At 39.1% G+C, this 20,345-nt stretch overlaps 1 long non-coding RNA gene across 1 annotated transcript in view; it reads right to left on the reverse strand.

Annotated features, from left to right (window-relative positions):
* Window positions 1-1,666: 1,666 nt before the first annotated feature.
* Window positions 1,667-20,345, reverse strand: part of LOC120434723 — a 55,964-nt gene continuing 37,285 nt past the window's right edge. Inside the window, exon 3 of the long non-coding RNA XR_005609306.1 lies at window positions 1,667-1,796. This is a non-coding gene — a long non-coding RNA (uncharacterized LOC120434723). The remainder of the gene's footprint in view (window positions 1,797-20,345) is intronic.

Genomic DNA, 20,345 nt, shown 5'->3' on the forward strand with positions numbered 1-20,345 from the left:
TCCCTCCCTCATAGCATAGTAACACAATCATTCTCCTATGTGTGTGTGTGTGAGTGTGTGTGTAGGTTCCTTTTTTTTCTACTGGTCACACTGAACTTGCTTTGTTTCACACAGAAACTAAATGGACACAAATTCGAGTTCAAAGCTTTAATCAGTTACTTTAATCCTGACTTCCTCATAATTTCTTCCTTTCTTTTTCTTTCTACCATAAAGAATCACGTGGAAAAACCTAAATTGTTTACCAGAGCTTCACTTAAGTAAATCCCAAACTCAGCTTACAAAGCGGAGGGACACCCCACACAAACAAATCCTCAGACTGCTTGTGGGCTCAACAGGGTGTCTGTGTTTCAGTCCTTCAGTAAAAGTCACCTGCACGTACGGACATGCTGAGCTAACATTGATGGTAAATATTTTGAAGCTAAATTTGACAATGGAGGGGTGGTGTGGTGATAAATAAATGTCACATTGTTTCTGTGCCTGTCTTGGTCTTTATTTGAACTTCACATGTCTTTGCAAAGGCATGTCTGCACATTGCCCTCCAAAAATACCTCAACAGCAGAGTAAAATGGATGATTTTGCTACTTTTGGATATTTGCTCCCTAGATTCTACAGTATTACTCCAAATACTATTTGAAATATTAAACATAGATGCAGTAGATTTAGGTTTCCAAAAAAGTAATCATATGGCCAAACCTTAGTATTATGAAACTATGGCTTAAAGTCTCTAGTCAGCAGTCATCTGTATCATGATGAGCAAATATGTAAATATTCTAAGCAATGTTTAGCAAATCTTTTATCAAAAAACATCAGTTCAGTTAAATTCTGTTTAATTTCTATAGCACCAATTCACAAGAACAGTCAGCTGAAATTTCTTTATATACTGTAAAGATCGGTTGGTGAAGGTGGGAAGGAAAAACACCCTTTTAACAGGAAGTAACCTCCAGCAGAAGCTCAGAGAAGGGTGGGCCTCCACTCTGATGAGACGGGGTTGAGGGGAAAGAGAAGAGACAAAAGAAGAGCACAAAGAGATAAGATGTAACAAAAGATGAGACAAGATATCACAAACTGTATTAGTTATGAGCAAATGTGAAAATATTTCTAAGTGTATAGTGATATTTAGTAAAAGTTCCAGCTTTTTATAAAAACATCAATTTAGTTAAATTAGAATTTATTTATATAGTATTTATTTATATAGTTGACAACATTCCACTTCTTCACACTTTGTTGCGAACCTTTCCAGTGTGAGCTGGAGGCACCACCTGACCAAGCCAACAGAACCTCCGCCACTTGGTTACGCCTAGAAATGTCCATTAAATTATGAACAGAATCGGCGACAAAGAGCAGACCCGACGGGGAACAAGTCCAACTTATTGTTGGCTATGCAAGAGGGTAAAGAGCTGGTCCAGTGTTCCACGAGCAGGATGAAAACTGCATTGTTCCTGTGGCTGGGGAGAGGGAGGTCTGGGCTTTTCTGCTTAGTCTGCTGACTCCGTAACCCGGCCCCGGATAAGTGGAAGAAAACGGATGGATGGTGTCATGGCACAGCGGCCCATGAAGAGAGATGGACTCAGCAGCAGATTTAATACTGGAGTCACGTAGAGAGTTTAACAAAGAACATTTAATTACAAAATCAAGAATTGTCAGACAAACTAGACCGTGACTGTGAACTAGGTTAACATGAAACATGAACTGAGAGACTAGCACTAGATGGCAAAGGCAAAATCATGAATACTGTAAAGTTCTGTGAGAGCTGGGTGCAGGAACTGGACCAGGGAAACTGTGGCTGACCATGGGCGCTAGGACAGAGGGAGAGAACAGTCAGAGCATCCCAGAGGCATAATGAATAATTCCAAGAGTCAAACTGAGACACTTTACTTGGTCGCAGGTGGAGATAAGCAGGAGGGGAAGGCGTGAAGCAGAGGTTGGAGTGAGTATGGAGCACAACGCTGGAATCATGGAATTAATATATATTTGGCGCTTCCTATAATTACATTATAAACTACTTCTTCCATTTGAATTTTCTATTCAATTCAATTCAGTTCAACTTATATAGCATCAAATCACAACAGTTGCTTCAAGGCACTTTATATTACAAGGTAAAGACCCCCAAATAATACACAAAACAGAGGAAACCCCAACAGTCATATGGCCCCCCTATGAGCAAGCACTTTGGCCTCAGTGAGAAGGAAAAACTCCCTTTTAACAGGAAGAAACCTCCAGCAGACAGGTGGTATGTTTAATTATTATTTATGTTCCAAGAACAATAAAAACTAAAACTTTACACTAAAATGTGTTTTTAGCCATTATGCTCCAAATTGGCTTGGTATTTTTCAATGCAATTTAACAACTTATTTTTGTGTAGTGTTATATAATAGTTATTATCTATTTTATAATGTGTTGTTTTTTCTCACTGTCAGACTTTTAATTTTATTGTTTTAATTTTCTGTATGTAGCCTGTTTTATTCTAATTGGTTGTCTTTACCAAGTCATGGCCAGAAGTTTGGGTAGTTGCAGTTTTTGGTAGTTTGTGTTTCACATATTTTTCCACTTCAGTTTACAAGTTTTACAGAGTTAATTTGCAAAGAAATCAAATTTATTCAAAGATTCAGTCTTTACTGCGTTAACGCTTCTTATTCGTAACGTCTGCAGTTCTCTCTGGCATGCCGCGTCTGGGCCAAATCCTGATCGATGATCAACCATTGATGCCTAATCAGTTGTTGAAGCTAATTAGTGTTTACCCGCTTTTATGGACTGATCATAGATTCATGACAGGATTAAGATCTGGGAGCTTCCTGGCCTTGGATCCAAAATGTTAATTTAATGACCTTCTCTAGGTACTTAGTTATAACTTTCACGTTGATGCGCAGTGCTCCATCATGCTGGAAAATTCATCCTGTTTTTGTTTGGTCAGTCCTTAAAATTTGGTCCGTCCCATTGACCTTAAACGCATCTTGTTCTTTGATTTTGTATTCTTTTTTGTGTGTCTATCACAACATATTTGATGTAAATGTAGTTTCCAAGTTAATCAATTTGTATTAAGAAATATATTAAGTATTAAATATTAAGAAGTATATATATTAAGAAATAGCTGTTATTTTTTTGCATAGCAAACAATTCATATGCTGAAAACACAATTGTAAGGATTCCTGTTTTTAAAGGTAAAAGTGAAATTAAAATGTCAATTAGCTGGTCAAAAATATTCATTAGTCTAATTAATAGTCATAAAACCTGAGAGGTTTTTTTTGTATGTTTTTGTTTTCTTTAGTTGTTTTTGCTCCCATATGTTTATGTTCAGTTTCCCTAACATTCCCACAGCAAAGTGGGAAGTTCCCACTTATGCATCTCCCTAAAAGAGAGCAAATTTAAACACATCATCTACTTTAACAGCCAGCTATTTTGAGAAAAGGAATCTGGCTCTCTGTGTGGGCGATTCAGAAACTATCAAAGCCTCAGCATGCAAGACAGATGCATGATATGTTTGGGTGCCAAATGACTCTTGTTATTTTTGTTGCTCTGTGGTTCGTGCCAGTGCTGTGGAATGATAATGAGGATTGTTTGAAGATTTCCATGCCAGCCAGTTTGGACATTTTGGCTTAATTCTGAGCTTTATCCAAGTGCGTTGGGATTTGTAGACAACAAATTTGGCTTGGCATTTGCATTTTGGCTGTTTGACTTACAGTTCATGGGCATATTGGCTATGGTTGGGAACTTTTGACCTCTTTTAGATGTGGGTTGATGCACAGAGTCAGGCCTGCAAACCTCCCAGCCACAGTATTATAAATTTACTTAAGCATTACTGTTGCTGGTTCTATCTCTAACCATGAGCAGAAAACATGACGAGGACAAATAGAGGACAGGGTGAAAACTGAAGCTTTTCTTCTTTTTCTGTTCTTTCTCCGGGACTTTCTATTTGACACAAGATACACCATCAAAAACTCATTTCCCACAGTAACTATGACCAGACTTTTTCCATCTATTTGACTTCTTTGGTGTCAAACTTCTGACAAATTTCACACTTCCTGTGAAGTTTTAAAGCTAGTAAACTGTCATATGTCACCCAGACAGTAAGTTCCACATAGACTTGTTGTAGATAATACAAAACACCAGTGATGTCAGGTTAACACCCGATGGTTTGTGGGTCATTCCATGAAGTAGACAATTTAAATGTTGGAATAAATAACACAGATAAATAAGCATGAGATTCTGACCCAGCCCATGTACTTTGAAAACCTCTAACTCTGAAAGATTACACATTATTACGGCATAATGTTTCATAGTTTCATTAAATATGCTTAAAAAAAAATACCATACTGGAGGCAGAGTGAGACTTTTTCTCAGATTTAACTGATTTATATTTACTAACCCGTAAATGTGTTTAGTAAAGGCCTGGTAGCTGTCAACATAATCCAGTATTGCTATGCAAAGTGAAATAAAAATACTTAAAGATAGTATAAACGACAATAAACTAATTAATGGGGCATTTTGATTATATTCATTGTGATCATAAATATATTTACGATGGATGACTTATGGACAGCTACACTGTACAACTATTTGCTTTCTGTTTGAAAGCATTTCATGGTAATAATGTTACAAAGAGTAAAATTACTTGTGTTGTTTTATTAATTAATTAATGGAAAATAAAAATCCCCAAAAGGGCTGTAATGATAGCAGCTATGCATCTAATGTGTTTTGTTTGCATTTGAATGTTATGTTTCATACATGAATAATTTTACTATGCACAGTCATGAGGAACAGAAAGTACACACATTTACTACAAAATACTATGCTGTGTTTGGTTTTGGCCAAATGTGGTGCTAACCACACATCTCCACTTTGGTCTCATCTATCCAAAGGACGTTGTTCCAGAAGAGTTGTAGTTTGTTCAGATGCAATTTTGCAATCCTAAGCTGTACTGCCATTTTCTTTTTAGAGAAGAGGCTTTCCCTCAGCAGCCCTTCTAAACAAGCCGAGTGCATTTCTTTTTACCACCACTGCGAATGTGATGGTAAAAAGTGTATTTACCATTAATGAAACCTGGTAACTTTAAACAACATAGTTCTGAGTAATCTGATGATTTTTGCCCTCTCTTCTGTTTATAACATCACATCGCTGTAGAATATACACAAAGTACACACTATGTATGTAATTTCCTGTTTTGTTTAAAACAGTTCTGTCTGTATAAGTGTATGTGTAAGTGCTACCAGTAATATATGTGTCACAAGTTTTGGTCTTTACAGAGAACTTTGTCTTCTACTGTACCATGATGAAGCAAAAGGTTTTTTTTACTGTAACACAAATGGAATTTGTACCACAAGCACAAATGAACAGCTTCACTTTGAGTCTAATAGATAGTTAGTGGGTTTGGAGGCTGAGGTCTGACCCTCGGAAAGTGCTGCGTATGGAGTTAACATCATGTGAGAGGGCCTTCATCCAACCCAATGGTTGTGTAACAGCAGGTTTGGAGCCTTGGCAAGTCTCAATTTGGTGGGAATGGAAGTGGTTTCCTCCCAAAGAATGAGGGTGGATCCAGTCAAGTCCCTACAAATTGGATGTTCACTTTACTTCAAAACTTCACCCTGGGAACAGAAAAAACAAGCTAGATTCCACCCAGGACGATATTTTTTTGCATCATCTAATAATATGAGCCTGAAACCATAATGCATGTCAGATGAAGAAATGATGTTGCAGAATGTGAAAATCTGTTGTTTTCCGTGAAAATATACATGGGCCAGGGAGACTAATCCCACAAAGTTGTTGCCTCTCCAAACTTCCTTAGCCAAAGTTTTAAGTTACAACGAAAGCACGTTTCTCTGGCCAGATCAGTCATCCTGGCTTTCAACTCAAAATTTATGAACCATCATTAGTCCCTTGAAATATCAAGGGTTGTGTTTACTTCCCACACTGTATTCCTCCTGTAATATTAAACAAAATTAAAATTTTCTGAAACCTGCTGGTTTTCTTGTCGCCTGTTATACATTTTAAGCCCAAAGAAGTTAGCAGACCTTTAAAAAATGAAGGCAACCGATTCCCTTATGTTTTTTTAAGTTGATGAACTTAAAAGTTGAAGCTTATCAGAACTCCAATATTTTGATTACAATTGAAATGTACCTTTTGGCTAAAAAATGTTTAATATTTAAATTCAAAAACCTTTAGTAACTAGAACTTAAAGTTTTCATTAATGTCTCTTATGTGAATAAGTTGACATAACTTAAAAAGGAATGAGTTACTTTTTTAGTTTAGCAAAACTCAATATTTACTGTTCATTTTTGTAATCATTTTTAGTTAAAAGTCAAAGATCTTGACCTTAAAAGCTCAAAAACATGTCCCACAAAATGTTTTTAAAAATTAAGGCATCTGATTAATCTCAATTGCATTGAGTACTGCTAAATTTAAAAGCTTAAGTTCAACAATATTTTCTTGGACTCCACCAATAACAAACTGAACTGTTAATATTAGAGAAATACCAAAATAAATCATCAGTTTTAAACAGTTTAAAATTTAGCAGTCATCTACCGCTCTGAACCCAGTCAGTTAACTCTGAATGGGCTGTGTTAGCTTATTAACTCTTAGGTTATTAACTGGGTCATCTCTTGGTTTTGGGCAACATTTTGGTATTATGGTTTAGGTTCAGATTTACTGGTAGTCTTAGTTGTGCTGTTTTGAGTGTTTAATTCCTTGGTTAGATTCCTTCTTGAGTCTTGTTTAATGTTGTTAGGTTCTCTGTGTATTTTATATTTCCTAGTCACTATGTTGATACTCTTGAGTTTATTCTATGTGTGATTGGTGTCAGCTGTGTCTCCCAGCTGTTTCTTCTTTGCCCTGTTGACCTCTTGTATTTAGTGTCTGCGTCTTCCCCTGCTCGTCATTACACTATCTCTTTGTGCTGTGTCTTGTCCCTTCGTGTCCTGAGTATTTCCTAGCGGGAGTTTCTTAGTTTCTAGGTTCCTGTTCCCAGTTTAGGTTCTAGTTCTGCGTTTGAGGTTTTGGTTTGTTTTTGTAATGGTTATTTCTATGAAGAGTTTTCCAGCAATAAAGCTGCACCCTAAATTTAACTCTCTGTTTCTGAGTCCTGCATTTGGGTCCTCCCTCCTGCCTGCCACACAGCATGACAAACTGTTAGCTAATGGTACCACTGCTTTGTTTACATTTCACTAAAATGGCTTGGGAATAAAAGGAATCTAAGGAAAATTAGAATACTTACTGTGATACAAACAATGCTGGTAACAGTCAACAGTGACTAATACAGAGCCACCACCTTTCTGGTTTTTCCAAGAGTCTTCAATCCTGCCCACTCACATTTCAAAATCTGCAGACAAGTGGGCAGACCTCGAAAATCTGACAGGATATGAACTCACTAGCAGAGTCTTTAGCTAAAAAATATTTGTGGATAATGTTAGTGCCAGAACCTGTCAGCAACTGATAAAAGACAAGGACATTTTACTTTTATTCCATTGTGAGCTGTTATATCTTTCAGGTTTGGGGTCACTTTGACCCCAGGACTCAAAACCTTCCAAAGATACCATATAATTTAAAGAAATTAGTAAAATTATATTTTTTAAGTAGTAAGTACTTTATTTGCAAAAAAGTAAAGTTGTTAAAAATAATAAGCTGAACTAACTCAAATGAAAGAAAATGTTAGATAAACTTAAGCTATTTGAGTTATTTTGTCAATTTTGTCCCCTTTTCATCAGTCTGTCTTTTCCATACAAACACTCGTAACGTGCCATCCCGATAACCCAGAAATCTGACAAGGATTATCATAGGATTATAGTATTACTAAAGGGTCATTTTTAACCCTTATCCAAACCAAGTAGTTTCTTCTTGTCATGCAGGAGTTGAACCCTAATCTCCTTGATCAAAGTCTCACAACTTATCTGATTTTATGTGTCTTTAAACCTTGGTTCAAAACAAAATGAAGGATTTTATGGCAATATAATTTTTAGAAAATTGGGTTTGATTGTCACTTTAGCATTTAGTTTAAAATTATGCTCTGTTTTTAGGCATGTGCATATCTGTAAACTCTTTTTTTCAAATGTGATTTCACTCTGGACGTAGGTTGTAATCCGAGTTTGTTTCCCCCAAAATATGCAACGCCTCGTCCAAAAAATGTGAGAGGCCCCAGTTCGGGCCATATCGAGTCCAAAGAAAGCCTGATCCAACCTTTCTACTTCAGTAACAGCCCTCGTAGTCAACATGTCACTTCACTGACATCCATTCAGTTGCTTATAAAAGCTAATATTCTCATAATTAAATGTATACATTGCTGAATAAAGGGTCTCAGAACAGGAATAGTTACTCCGGTGAGGCACAGGAAGAGGGCTGTTTTGCTAAGGCCTAAAGCTGGAGCTGGTTTGCTCCAGTGACGCTTGGGATCAGCCCAACCCAGAGTGGGATCACAGCGCTCTCCGGTTCATAGCTGCAGGAACATCTGGTTCTGTTTAGGCACAGTGTTTATTCCACGTGCCGTTCCAGGGACTGTTTGTAATGCGTTCCTCTGTCGGTGTAGTCAATGAGGTCCCAAAGATGGGAATTCTGCTATGTGATAAAAAAGGTTAATGCTCTCCCTTCTTCTTAAGAGCTGTCCCTGATCCTGCGTTGAAATGAGTTTAATCTTCCTTATCCTTAACCTTCGGATAAGATCGTGTCTTCTGCAATCTGCAGGAGTTTTTTTCATTATTATCTTGTGGCTTTGTAAAGACAGGTGGTTTAGTTCTGTATTCAGTCAGAAAGTTTCCTCATAAAGCAACCATTTAAAAGAAGGCTTTTGTTTCAGCAGAAGAAAATTGCACAGTTAAGAACCTGGAATAGAAAAGTGGAGGGCATGACACATGTTCATTTCCTTGGCCTATTTTGTACTGCTCACAAAAAATGCTATTCAAAAAGCTCAGAGCTGTAAATTTTATTTTAAGTCAAGTGTTATGACTGAAAATTGGATACAGAAAAACCAGCATCATTTCCACTGCTGGTCCCATTCCCACTGCTATTACTGCCATTTCCATGCCATTATGATTTCCAGCGATACCTCCAGCTCTAGCCATATTGCTGCTTCGCTTTGCCTCCAGTTCCCTTCAACACTCCCACTAAACCAGTTTCCTGGCCCAGTTTATCACAGCTAGCACACTGATCTCCCTCACAATCAAGAGGAAGTAAATGACATCAGCAGCCTTCAGATCAGGCGTTTTGACCTGCAGGATCAGCAGGGACACAATGAATGCTTTTTGCTGTAAACATATCAGCAGGCGAGGATTGTTTACAGAACTCAGCAGCCTGCAGATTTGCCGGATTGGCTGATGATTTTGAACAATACTTGAGTACACACTGAGCTGTGGTGACGGAAATATACCATTACTGGCAACATGTTTTGGCCACAAACTGGTATTGACATGTTATTGCTTTAAGCTTGATAAGAGAAACGCGAGTACTGTAATTAATTTAATGGTGGAAACGCTTCTTGTTGTTAGAGCAACATTAACCAAAGTGTTTTAAGGAAATTGTTTGAGCTTAAGAGCCCTATATCTCTCTCTTTCTCACTCTTCCTCTTTCTATCAGGAGTGGGAAGCAGGTGCTGTGGGATTTCAGGTTTGTGAGTCCAGCCAACACACCTGTTCCTAATCAATTCATCACCTCTTTGGGATTTTAGAAGCAACCCTAACCTCCATTCTCCACCAAACTGCGGTTTGTCCCAAGGTTGCAATTTGGCTCAGTAAACATTTACTTGCTTTCCTTAAAATCTGTCTGATTCTGGTTGCGGTCCCGTTCTCTCGTCCTTCTTTTGCTCGTTTTGGCTCGACCTTCTTGAAGATTCAAACTTGCCGATCCCCGCCTACTAACCCAGAAACCACCCACTCACCTGCCTGCCCACTCTCCTCCACTTTTTGACCTTGCACATTCCTGGACTGTAAAGCCCCATTTTTGCAGTGTGAAAATAACCCCAACTAGGGAATCCTCTCTGCAAATTAAATCTCCTCATCATAGGTGTTCCTGCACCTGTAGAGAAACAAGCCTCCCTCCATGACCCTGAAAAAGATACAGTGTAAAAATTTATTACAGGTCTATTAAGTAAATAATTATTTATCTGTTGCACATTTTGGAAATAAGCAATAAGCATCGAACTGCACATCCTCTGCTACTTTCTGTAATGCAGTAACTGCGGTAAAATATGAAACACGGATGCACATTTTCAAAACCAAACAAACATCATTACCATTGTAGTAAGAGCTTTACACTTACAGTATATTTTTCCAGATATCAAACGTTTTCATTAATACACACACTACAAATATTTTTTTCTTAAAGAAGTGTGTCAGTTTGGTTGTGTGGGGAGTGAGGAGCTGGTTTCCAGGTGCTTTGAAGCTGTACTTGCTGGCAGTGGTGGGAGTTCAGGGTTTGATCATTGAAGTATTAAATTGGTGGAGGGGGTGGATAAGCTACTCTGAAGGCACAGTTGGGGATCACACGGTGAAAGTAGGAGGCAACATCATGATTTCCCACTGAGTTTACAGAAGAGAAACAACAACACTGGATTTACTGAATATTTAAACTTCACAGTTTCTTCCTATTGACACCATATTTTTGTGAGTTTACTCCAGTTTTAAGATATGCTTTGTACTTTTTTTGCAAACATAAACGTAAGTGTAGCAAAAAATGGCTAATAAGTTTTTCTCTATTTTTAAGAGGGGCAAAAGAAAAAGATGCAAACATAACACATCCCTACATGCACGTCATAATCAATAATATCTCCAATAAGTGCCGGTGAAAAAGTGAATGTAAACACAACGGACATGTTTAGTGACAAACTTGCTGCAGCTGCCGCTTGTTAACAGTTAATCTGTTCCCAGTAGGACGGCCTTTTTCTTCTGACTCATAAGGAAACAAGACTCTTTGAAAATCACAGTTTGATTCACACCATTAATATAGGGGAGGGAAAAAAAGCCTTCTTTACACCAGACATCCTGATTTAGAGAACAGGTATGTTTCACAGCGAGGCGCACGCAAGGTGGGTGGTGGTGCTCCCACGGGTTACTGTTCTCCATAATTAGCCCATTACTGGATGACAGAGAAACAGGCCGACCTGCAGGAGACTAATAGCCCACAAAATCCCCTTTGTTAATTTCTGTATCCCACCAGCAACCATCCTGCCAGATACTGTAAAGCACATTTACGATGGAGGGCAAAACTGTTAAAAAAAAGCCCTCAAAAATCAACACAGTTAAAAACAAATAAACCGTTACCATGTTGTAATTACATGCTGTCACACATTTATACAGCAGTCTGCACTACACCAGTGAAGTGTGACTATCAGCTGGCAAGCACAAACACCTCCCGAGCAGGTAAACATCCTTATGTAGGTGAACTTCATCATGCTGCTTAATCATAACTTCCAGAACAATCCGGATATTACACAGAAATGATTGAAGCAAGAAAGGGTTGTTTCATCATGTCTTGTCCTGCCGATGTAAGTCAGAGTAAGGACATTCAATGCTGCGTAATGGAGGTGAAAAAATTGCAAGAAGCCAATCAAAAGTTAGGATACCCAGCTTGATAATAAACACCTGACGAGCCTACGGGTCTGACTCAGCTCCAGGATGCTGTTTAATCACGTACGAGGAATGTACCCTTAGGTGTGTTTTTCTATTTCGAAACAGGAACTTTCCTGCTGCGATTTGCTTCATCATAACTCAGTCTTGAGTCTTGATTTGTTTTTAATGGCAACATTGAGGAGCTATAGTTTGAAAAATCTCAAAGGTTCTCTGTAGCTGAGTTAGAAATTTGGTGTGGTCTTCTCCGGTGAAGGGTTCTGGGTTTTCCAAGGGTAGAGAGAGATCTCTAACTTCTGATGCATATCCAGTCATTTGGTATAGGACGCAGGCCTTGGATAGGGCAGAAACTGCTCAGTTCACAAAAGAGAAACAAAGGTAACCCCGAGTAGGCATCAAAGGGGGAAAGAGTCAATATCTAGCCTTCATTTCAAAGTGAATACACAAACTAAAAAGTACAAACAGTTTGGGGATGGAGGATGTGGAACATTGAAGCTAATCTGCAGGATGATGCTACGTTGTGATAGATTTAAAACTATAAGCCAGCTGAGGTTGAGCTCCAGTGTATTATGGATGTTGTTTAGACAGAGAGACAAGCAGCTGCTGTGTTGGCTGAGCCTCCAGCTCAGCAGGAGTCACACAGCACTCATTTCATTCACTTTGAGACTCATAATTCTTCACTTCGCTCATTACATCAGACTAGCAGCCAGGAAGCTTCCACTCATGAGTTTTTTTAATCACACTCTGCTGTCATGAATCTCGTCTTCAAAAGCCTGTCGTTCATTTGCATGAATCACCCAACGTCTTAGATCAAGTCGATCAGTGTAAAGGTCATTCAGATGAGACGCCGACATTCTTTCAAAACAGGCCTTTTGGGAAATTTGCAAACACGAGGTGAAATGAGGGTAAGATCCCGTTCAATAGCATGGAGAATGAAGTCCAGGCAAAGCCGGATTTATTTCCGAGGCTCTTTAAACAAACATCAAAAAGTGTTTGACAAAGAACAAAGGCAGTGCATGAAGATCAAAACCGGTGATAAAACCACAAGACAGGGCAGGCACATCACGAAGTCTCAAGCATGATGAGCCAGACTGCGTGTGTGTGTCTAAATGAATAAAAAGCCAATCGTTTCCAATCATTAGCTTCAGTTTTCTTACCAACAGAGGCACCCAGTGATGGAAATGAAGATTAAACAGGGAGTTCTATTTGTGGGGGTAATGACAGGTGAAATTACCGATGCCAACGCGATCCTATGATTAAACCATCTGGACCAAAGTAAAGTGAACTCTCTGTGTGTATGTAGCGTTTGTGTCCCCCTCCCATTTTATTTTTCCAAAGGCTAAAGAGGCCCCTCCATGCTGACCATGAATAATTAAAAAAGCCTAATTTTATCAGTAGGTGGCATTTACTGAACACAATTATCTGCATACATTGAACCGTATGAAATGAATTAAACTAAACAGCAAGATAGATGGTTTCATTTAATAGCTTCTGAAAAACATCATCGTCAGCAGCATGAATGTGTAAGAAAAGTGCAACTCTCAAATCTCTCAAACTAAGCTGTCGAAGCTGTCTAAAATAACTTCTAATCTTATAGTAAGTGCAGTGACTGGCTGCTGTGAACACTTGTCAATAGATGTGTGTATTTGCTGTTGTCATAATAGTAGAAAAGTCTCTAGTATCTCTAATGGAAACACTGATTAGCCTCAAGTGTCACACATAAATCCTTCACATTTCCAGCCAAGAACTCATTTATGGGCACAAACCTAAAAGTGTAGAGCATGCCACATGCCTAATGAATAATTCTGATTAAAGACTTAAAAATCAACGCAGTGTAGCTGCCTCTTAGCAGTTGGGTCCAAAATATAGCTGTTTATTTTATTTCCTAAATCTGGAGGTTATAGTTTTTAGGACACATTACTCAAGCAGAACCCCTTTTTTCCCCTCAGAACTGCCGTATTTCTTCATGACATAAAGTCAACCGGTTGTTGGAAATATTCTTTGGCGATTCTGGTCCACATTGACATGATAGCATCACACAATTTCTGCAGATTTGAAAGTTACAGATCCTTGATGAAAATTCCCCTTTTGAGATGATGTCAGCTTTGCGACATGGTGTGCTGTCCTGCTGGAAGTAGCCATCAGAAGATGGAAAACTGTAGTCATAAAGGGTTAGCCATGGTCAGCAACAACACTGTGGCATTAAATGATGCTCAGCTGCTACTAAGGTGCCTGATGTCTGCCAAGAAAATCCTCCACAAATTTACAGCACCACCGGCAACCTGAACCATTGATACAAAGGAGACGCTTTCGTGTTGTTTACATCCAATTTTGATCCTATCATACGACTGTCCCAGGAGAAACTGAGACTCTTCGAGGATTTTTCAGGCCTCTGTTATCCAGTTTATCTCCACCCTGCACCTCACTGACAGGAGGGCCAACCAGTGAGGTCTTCTGTTGCTCCAGACCAAGGTGATGTGTTGTGCATTCAGAGACGCTATTCTGCATACCTTGGTTTAAATTAGCGGCTCTTTGACTTCATATCAGCTCCAATAGTCTGGTCATTCTCCTCTGACCTCTGACATAAACAAGCAATTTTCAGCCAGAGAGTGACTGCTCAGTTTTCCTTTTTCCGATAATTCTCTGTAAACCCTAGATATGTTTGTGCAGGAAAATCCCAGCAGATCAGCCATTTCAGAAATACTTACACCAGCCCATGTGATACAAACAACAATGGCACATTGACTTTAACCACTTTTCTTTCCCATTCATTCAGTTTGACTGAATGCATTGAATTGACATTATGTGTTATATTAGATTGTGTTAATGAGGAATTAAAGCCCTGATAAAGATACCCCTAATAAACTGGCAGGTGAGTTTATCACATTTGGTGTATTAGTGACTGCAGTAGAATTACAATGTCTACATTAAATGTGTCACCCATCATAATATTGAGGCTGATTTATATGTTTTTAGCAAGATAGAGAAAGTCTAAAGATAGAAATGCTTTTGTGTCCTTTGGCTGCTCTGCCACTGCTGGTTACACACATTCAATCCTGTATCTCACATTCCCATGAGCAGTAGCAATCTCCCTGACACAAGTCAATATGCCGTTTTAATTTTAGTTATGACTCACTTAATTTGACCTTATCTAATTGATGTGTAAGCTCACTGCTAGCAAAATCTAATTATCTTGCTTTTCCATTTGGTGCAGGGTTATTGCTGCCACATCATGGATTTGATTGATACACGGTATCTGATTAAGCGAGAACAGGAAAGCAGAAACAAATCACTTGTCACAACAACACCACAAATCGAGACTTTCTAAACTAAAGTGTTCCTTTAGATATCAGGGTGGTCAGAACCAGTCGACTGCCATCACGCAGGGAGCAAGTCAATTCAAGAGACCGCTGTGGCAGCCTGAATCTTCCTAGTTCTATTTGAACCAGTCAAGCCAACTAATGAGCAGAGTGAGAGTTTATACACATGACTGTGTGGTTGGGTGCAAAAGTGTGGAGTGTTGTCCAGTCGCATGAGGTCAGAAACACTGAAACAATACTGATTTAGTACCAACAAAATGGGATTGTTTGGATCCCATTACAAAATGAAACAACCATTTGGAGAACAGCCTCAGGTTACCTGCTTGCCAAAAGTTGACACACCTCTCTAGCTCTAACATTCCTATCTGGCTCACAAAAAGATAAACTATTTTTATCGCAGAATTATTTTGTAGTATATAGTTAATTTAGTTTTAACGTAACACAAAAATCTTTCTTCACAATGAAAAACTTTTGGGGGGCTCAGAAGACCTGCACATCCCAATTGCACAACACACATTATTTGAGCTCATATAACAGCCCACTTGAGTAAGTGAAACTCTACCTGAAGGGTAAAACAGGCTTAAAATGATGTGAAACACATGATCAAAGCTGAGCTACTTTGGCCACACTTGTCTTTTATTGCCTGAGTCAATCTTGAGATTACTGTCTGCTTTGAAGGCGGGGCAGGCAGCCACAGGGCAGGAGCTATTAACTCTGACTGAACTCTCTCTGCAGTTTGCCTGAAATATAACAGGCAGACTGGCAAATTTCAAGGGACACAGAGACAAAAACAGAAGAAGACGCAGAGGGATGGCAGCGGATAGTGCGGTCTTTGCTCTGTCACAATAGCTCCACAGATCACATTTTACCTCACAGCATCTTGAGCTTGGGTATGGCCACTACAGAGAGCCAATGAAAAGCCAAGGGGATGCTGGGATGTCTCACTCATCCCAGTGGGAGATGATGTCATCAGATGCTGATGTAATTGATGGGCAGCATGTAAACATTTACAGCCACACCACTCTCTGATGTCACATATGACCCTGTGCTCTCTCAGTTTCAGACCTCCCTACAATTACTGACAGTAACAAACCACCAACCTCACTCAGTGTCGAGTAGATGCACATTACTATCATCTTACCAGTGGTTAGACAACAGAAGTATAACAAGATGAGTTTTGAAATCTTATACTCTGTGCTGAAGCACCTTGAGGTTACTGGTTGTAGTGATGTGGTGCTATATAAAAATAAAATCGAATTAACTGTATGCACAAATATAGCTATTTTGAGTGTCAGGTCTTTTACTGTCTGTGACTTTGAACTTGGTATGGATGTTGGTGCCAGACAAGCTGCTCATCAGAATGATTTGCTGGCTGCTGCTTTATTGTACAGCTAAAATATTGTGTCCCTTACATTAGACAGGGGAAGAAAAAAGTACAGACCTTTAAACCTTTAACAGTGAACGCACAGCAGGACCAATGTGCCTCTCTCACACAGCTCCCCAGAGCTTTAAAACTTTTCATCCTGGCTTCTATTTTTAGCCTCTCTCTTGTCAGTGTCAAGCTTTTTTAGAAGGATGCATAAGATGCAAACACTGAGCTTTTGTACGGGTTCATGCTGCTCTTCTCTCTGGAAAACAGGACAGCACTGTCACGCACTATGTCGCCAGCGTCTCAGCTTTAAATCAATGTCTCGATAGAGCACATGCACACAATGTTTCCCTTACATGTGAACTGAGAGAAAAAGAAGTCAGCTTGACACAGTCATCGGAAACATCACATTTTTTATGTTTCTCATACAAAGGTTCTGACATGATATATCTGTTAAGTTCAGATTTGCATCGTCTGACCTCACAATAACCAACCATTTGCTGGGTGAAAACATTAGAAAACTTTTAGTTCTTATTTGTTCAGTAAGAGAGATCTGAAGTACATGTCTGAGTATATTAAGACCCAGTATTGAAGATAAATGCTATCAACCAGTAAGCTTTTTGACTTATAGTCTGGGAGATGGTTATCATTGCTGCCTCACGTCAAGCAGGTCCTGGGTTAGAATCCCCTGGCTAGGTCGCGGTCCTTCTATGTGCAGTTACCAGGCACTTTTGACTTCTTCTCACTGATGATCCTAAAAAAAAGCTGTCTGTCTCTGTGTGTTGGCCCTGTTATCGACTGCAGACTTGGCCAGTGTGTACCCACTCAGACCCCGAAGTGGATTGATTTGGAAGTGCTTAAGAAATTGGAGGGATGGAATTATAGCTATTGGCTACTCGTGTTTTTTAAAACTCCAAAACCAACAACTTCTCACATAGTCAGGTAACAAATGCCAAAGCTCACAAACTATAACCATTTGAAAACTGCTGCAGTCCCCCATTTTCCTATTGCAGAATAATAAGTTACCATACCGTATTCCAGTTATGACTGAGGTACAGGTCTCTAGTTTAATGAGGCTAATAGAGATTTATATGAGATTGTTGATTATTCACTGACCAAATATAAACCACTATAGCCTCAAATGTTTTAATATATTTAATATATCAGACATGTTGTTTTTAAAGATCAGAGGATTTCTCCTGTCAACCCTTCAAAATAAGCCATACTAGATCAGTTTTTTTTTTTTTTTTTTTTTTTTTTTTTTTTAAATTGAGCCATCTTTACAATTAAAAAACTTTAATGTTTAACATGCTATGTGAGGCCTATGGAGTGCAGGGTGTAGCTCTTGGGTTTTTTAGTCCAGACCTGAATGCTTCAGACTACCAATTCTTGTTTTGTAGAGGTGGTCACACTTACTGATGATTTGTTAATCAAGTGCACTTGATCAGCAGTACCCGGCTACTACTTACCACCTTAAATCCCGTGGAAGCAATGAGTGTGTACTTAAGTTTTCACAGGGCTGTATCAAGTCCCATGAAAACATGACGTGACTCGCAGCCAGTACTAGCTCTGGATGTAGTTAGAGATTACAGCAAATAATAAAGATTTATCTTTTACAATAAGGGAAACTGTGGACACAAACTGTTTTATCTTCTTTGCTAATAAGGGTTAATGAGATACTAAAATAAACCAGTGTAAATGAATTAATATGCCAGTAATTCATTCAGCAGGAAGACTACCCCAGATTTAAATCTTGTTAGGAAATGTGAAAAGTTCAAACTTAGAATAGGACACAATAGTCTCATTAAAGACATGCCAAGATTAAATAATTTCTCTTTTAGTAAAGACTTTAAAGTGTTGGTACTATATAATAATGAATGGTGAAGTATGACTCTAGTATCTCTAGGATAGATGCTGAAAAGCATAAATATTTCCGCTTTAGGTGTCGTATAAGCACGTATGGTGGTATTAACGATAGGAATTAAGAGTTTTCTCCTATCAGGAATTCTGCTGATTCATTGTTAATCCCTCAAAACATCACACACCCACCACCTTCCAGTAAATTTAATCCGGTGTCCTCCTCGTTCCCCTCCAGTCCCTGGCACGGCAGCTATCTCTGCTTGCGGAGACACAACACGCAGAGCGACAAACACGTGGGAGGACATTGAGTTCCATACTGTGTGTTTCTGACAAGGGAATGGTGGGGAAGGTTTCTCAGCCTTGAGAACATGCGTCAACAAGATTTAGAATCCTTCGTGCCGACACTCAGAATATCATATCTTCCTTTTATCCCGGCAACAAAAATGATAGCGTGTAGGAATTCACAGTCAAACAACACCTGTGGTTTTGAACCTCCGCTGTGTTTGAACTCATGGGTTTTGCCTGCTTTGGTTTTGACTGGCAAGCAGAGTTCAGAGAAGTAAAAGTCCAATTTTAGATTCTGGACTTTGGACTGGTTGAGGTGGCCGAAACCCAAACACGCTTTGAGCGAGGGCAAATATTTGCTCTCACCCCTTCTCGTTTTTCTCTGCACAACTCAGTAATTACTTTATGTTGCCTTTGTCCTCCATTTTATCCTGTTTTGTCTTGTATCAGATGTGTTTTAGTTTACAGGAAACAGCCTCTGACTCAGATTTAGACTCAGCACAGATAATAAATGCAGTGTCGCTCAAGGATATCGTACCCTTAGTATCTCATTATCTCCCGTCTTTGTGACCCTTCTGTCTCGGTTCAGGCACAAATGAGTTATGATACGAAGGGAACATGAAAGAATTTGTGCCTCTCATAACAGGACAGGCAAATGCAAAGATTTAAACAGGAACTTAATGTGTCATATCTGATCTGATGGTTGATGTTTGATGTGAACAGAAAAACATGCAGTTTGCTCTTTATTTTTTAATCTCTGATCTGACCACATCCACACTTGATTCAGATGACTTAACTCTATTCTTTAACCAGTGAAAGATGAAGGAAGCTCTTTTAAAAATAAAAAAAGACATCCAATAAAGAGGCAAACTTTAAATTCAGGATTCGAGATGAAGTGCCATTAGTTGCCAACCATCCTTTTGAGAATGTTTTTGTTGCAGTGAAAGGGAAGTGAGCTGCAGATACCTAGTTCAACATACGCTCACCGCTGTTCACAGCCTTAACTTGCACATGCTGATATTTACTCTGTGAGATGATAGATTAACAGTCAGGTGCAGATAGCAAAGTTAACTGTGGAAATGAGAGCTAACAAACAGACACATTCCATGCAGTGGGGGTGGGAAGGAGCTGAAGTGGGGACGGGAGGTGCTGTTTAGTTGCTCCCGAGCCTCCGGCCTCTCATGGCCTCTTCCGTGACCCTTGCGGCTGGGAAGTACCAGTGATTGCAATCAGTACTAATCCCAACAACAGATATTCTCATTCCTGCTGTGAAAATCCAGCGTAAAACTGGTTCGAGATGTTGGACAAGGTTAGCCCAGGTGATTTATGACTCAGGAACTACCAGTGACCTGTGGCGGGACAGACAATAACCCGCTGATTGAGGGCTGCTATTGAGTTTTCACCAAACGGTAAACATCTTAATTCATGTTAATGGACTGCGGATGTGTTTCTCTGTTTGGGAAGTAACAATAAACTTAGGCTTTCAGGGTTGGGTAATGATGGCTATTCACCTGGGGGAAGAGGTGTTCTCAAGGTGTCCTGTGTGTGTGCAGACAACATCAGTCACAAGGCAACTGCTAGCTCAGGAGCTTTTCACTGACACATTTTAACCTTGACTTCCAGACAACACACTATATTAAAATACTGGAGTTATTAATAGCATAGACAGTGAACTCTCACAATTCAGCTGGATGCTATTCATGATAAATTGTTCAGCACATATTTACAGTAAATGCTGGAAGCAGATTCTCACTGAAATCTAACTATTTATGGTAAAACCGATTATGAATTTGGTCCATTCTTCCCTCCAACCTTGCTCAAAGGCACAAACACCAGCTGTGACTGGCCAGAATCAAGTTAAAGTGAAGCCATGATCTTCGGTAAACCATCACTGCCAGAAACAGAAAATCAATAATTCTTTATTACTGTTATAAAAAGCCATTAGCCATTTTCTTAATAGTCTCTTATGTA

Source organism: Oreochromis aureus, linkage group 19 (assembly GCF_013358895.1).
Source record: "Oreochromis aureus strain Israel breed Guangdong linkage group 19, ZZ_aureus, whole genome shotgun sequence".
Lineage (NCBI taxonomy): Eukaryota > Metazoa > Chordata > Actinopteri > Cichliformes > Cichlidae > Oreochromis > Oreochromis aureus.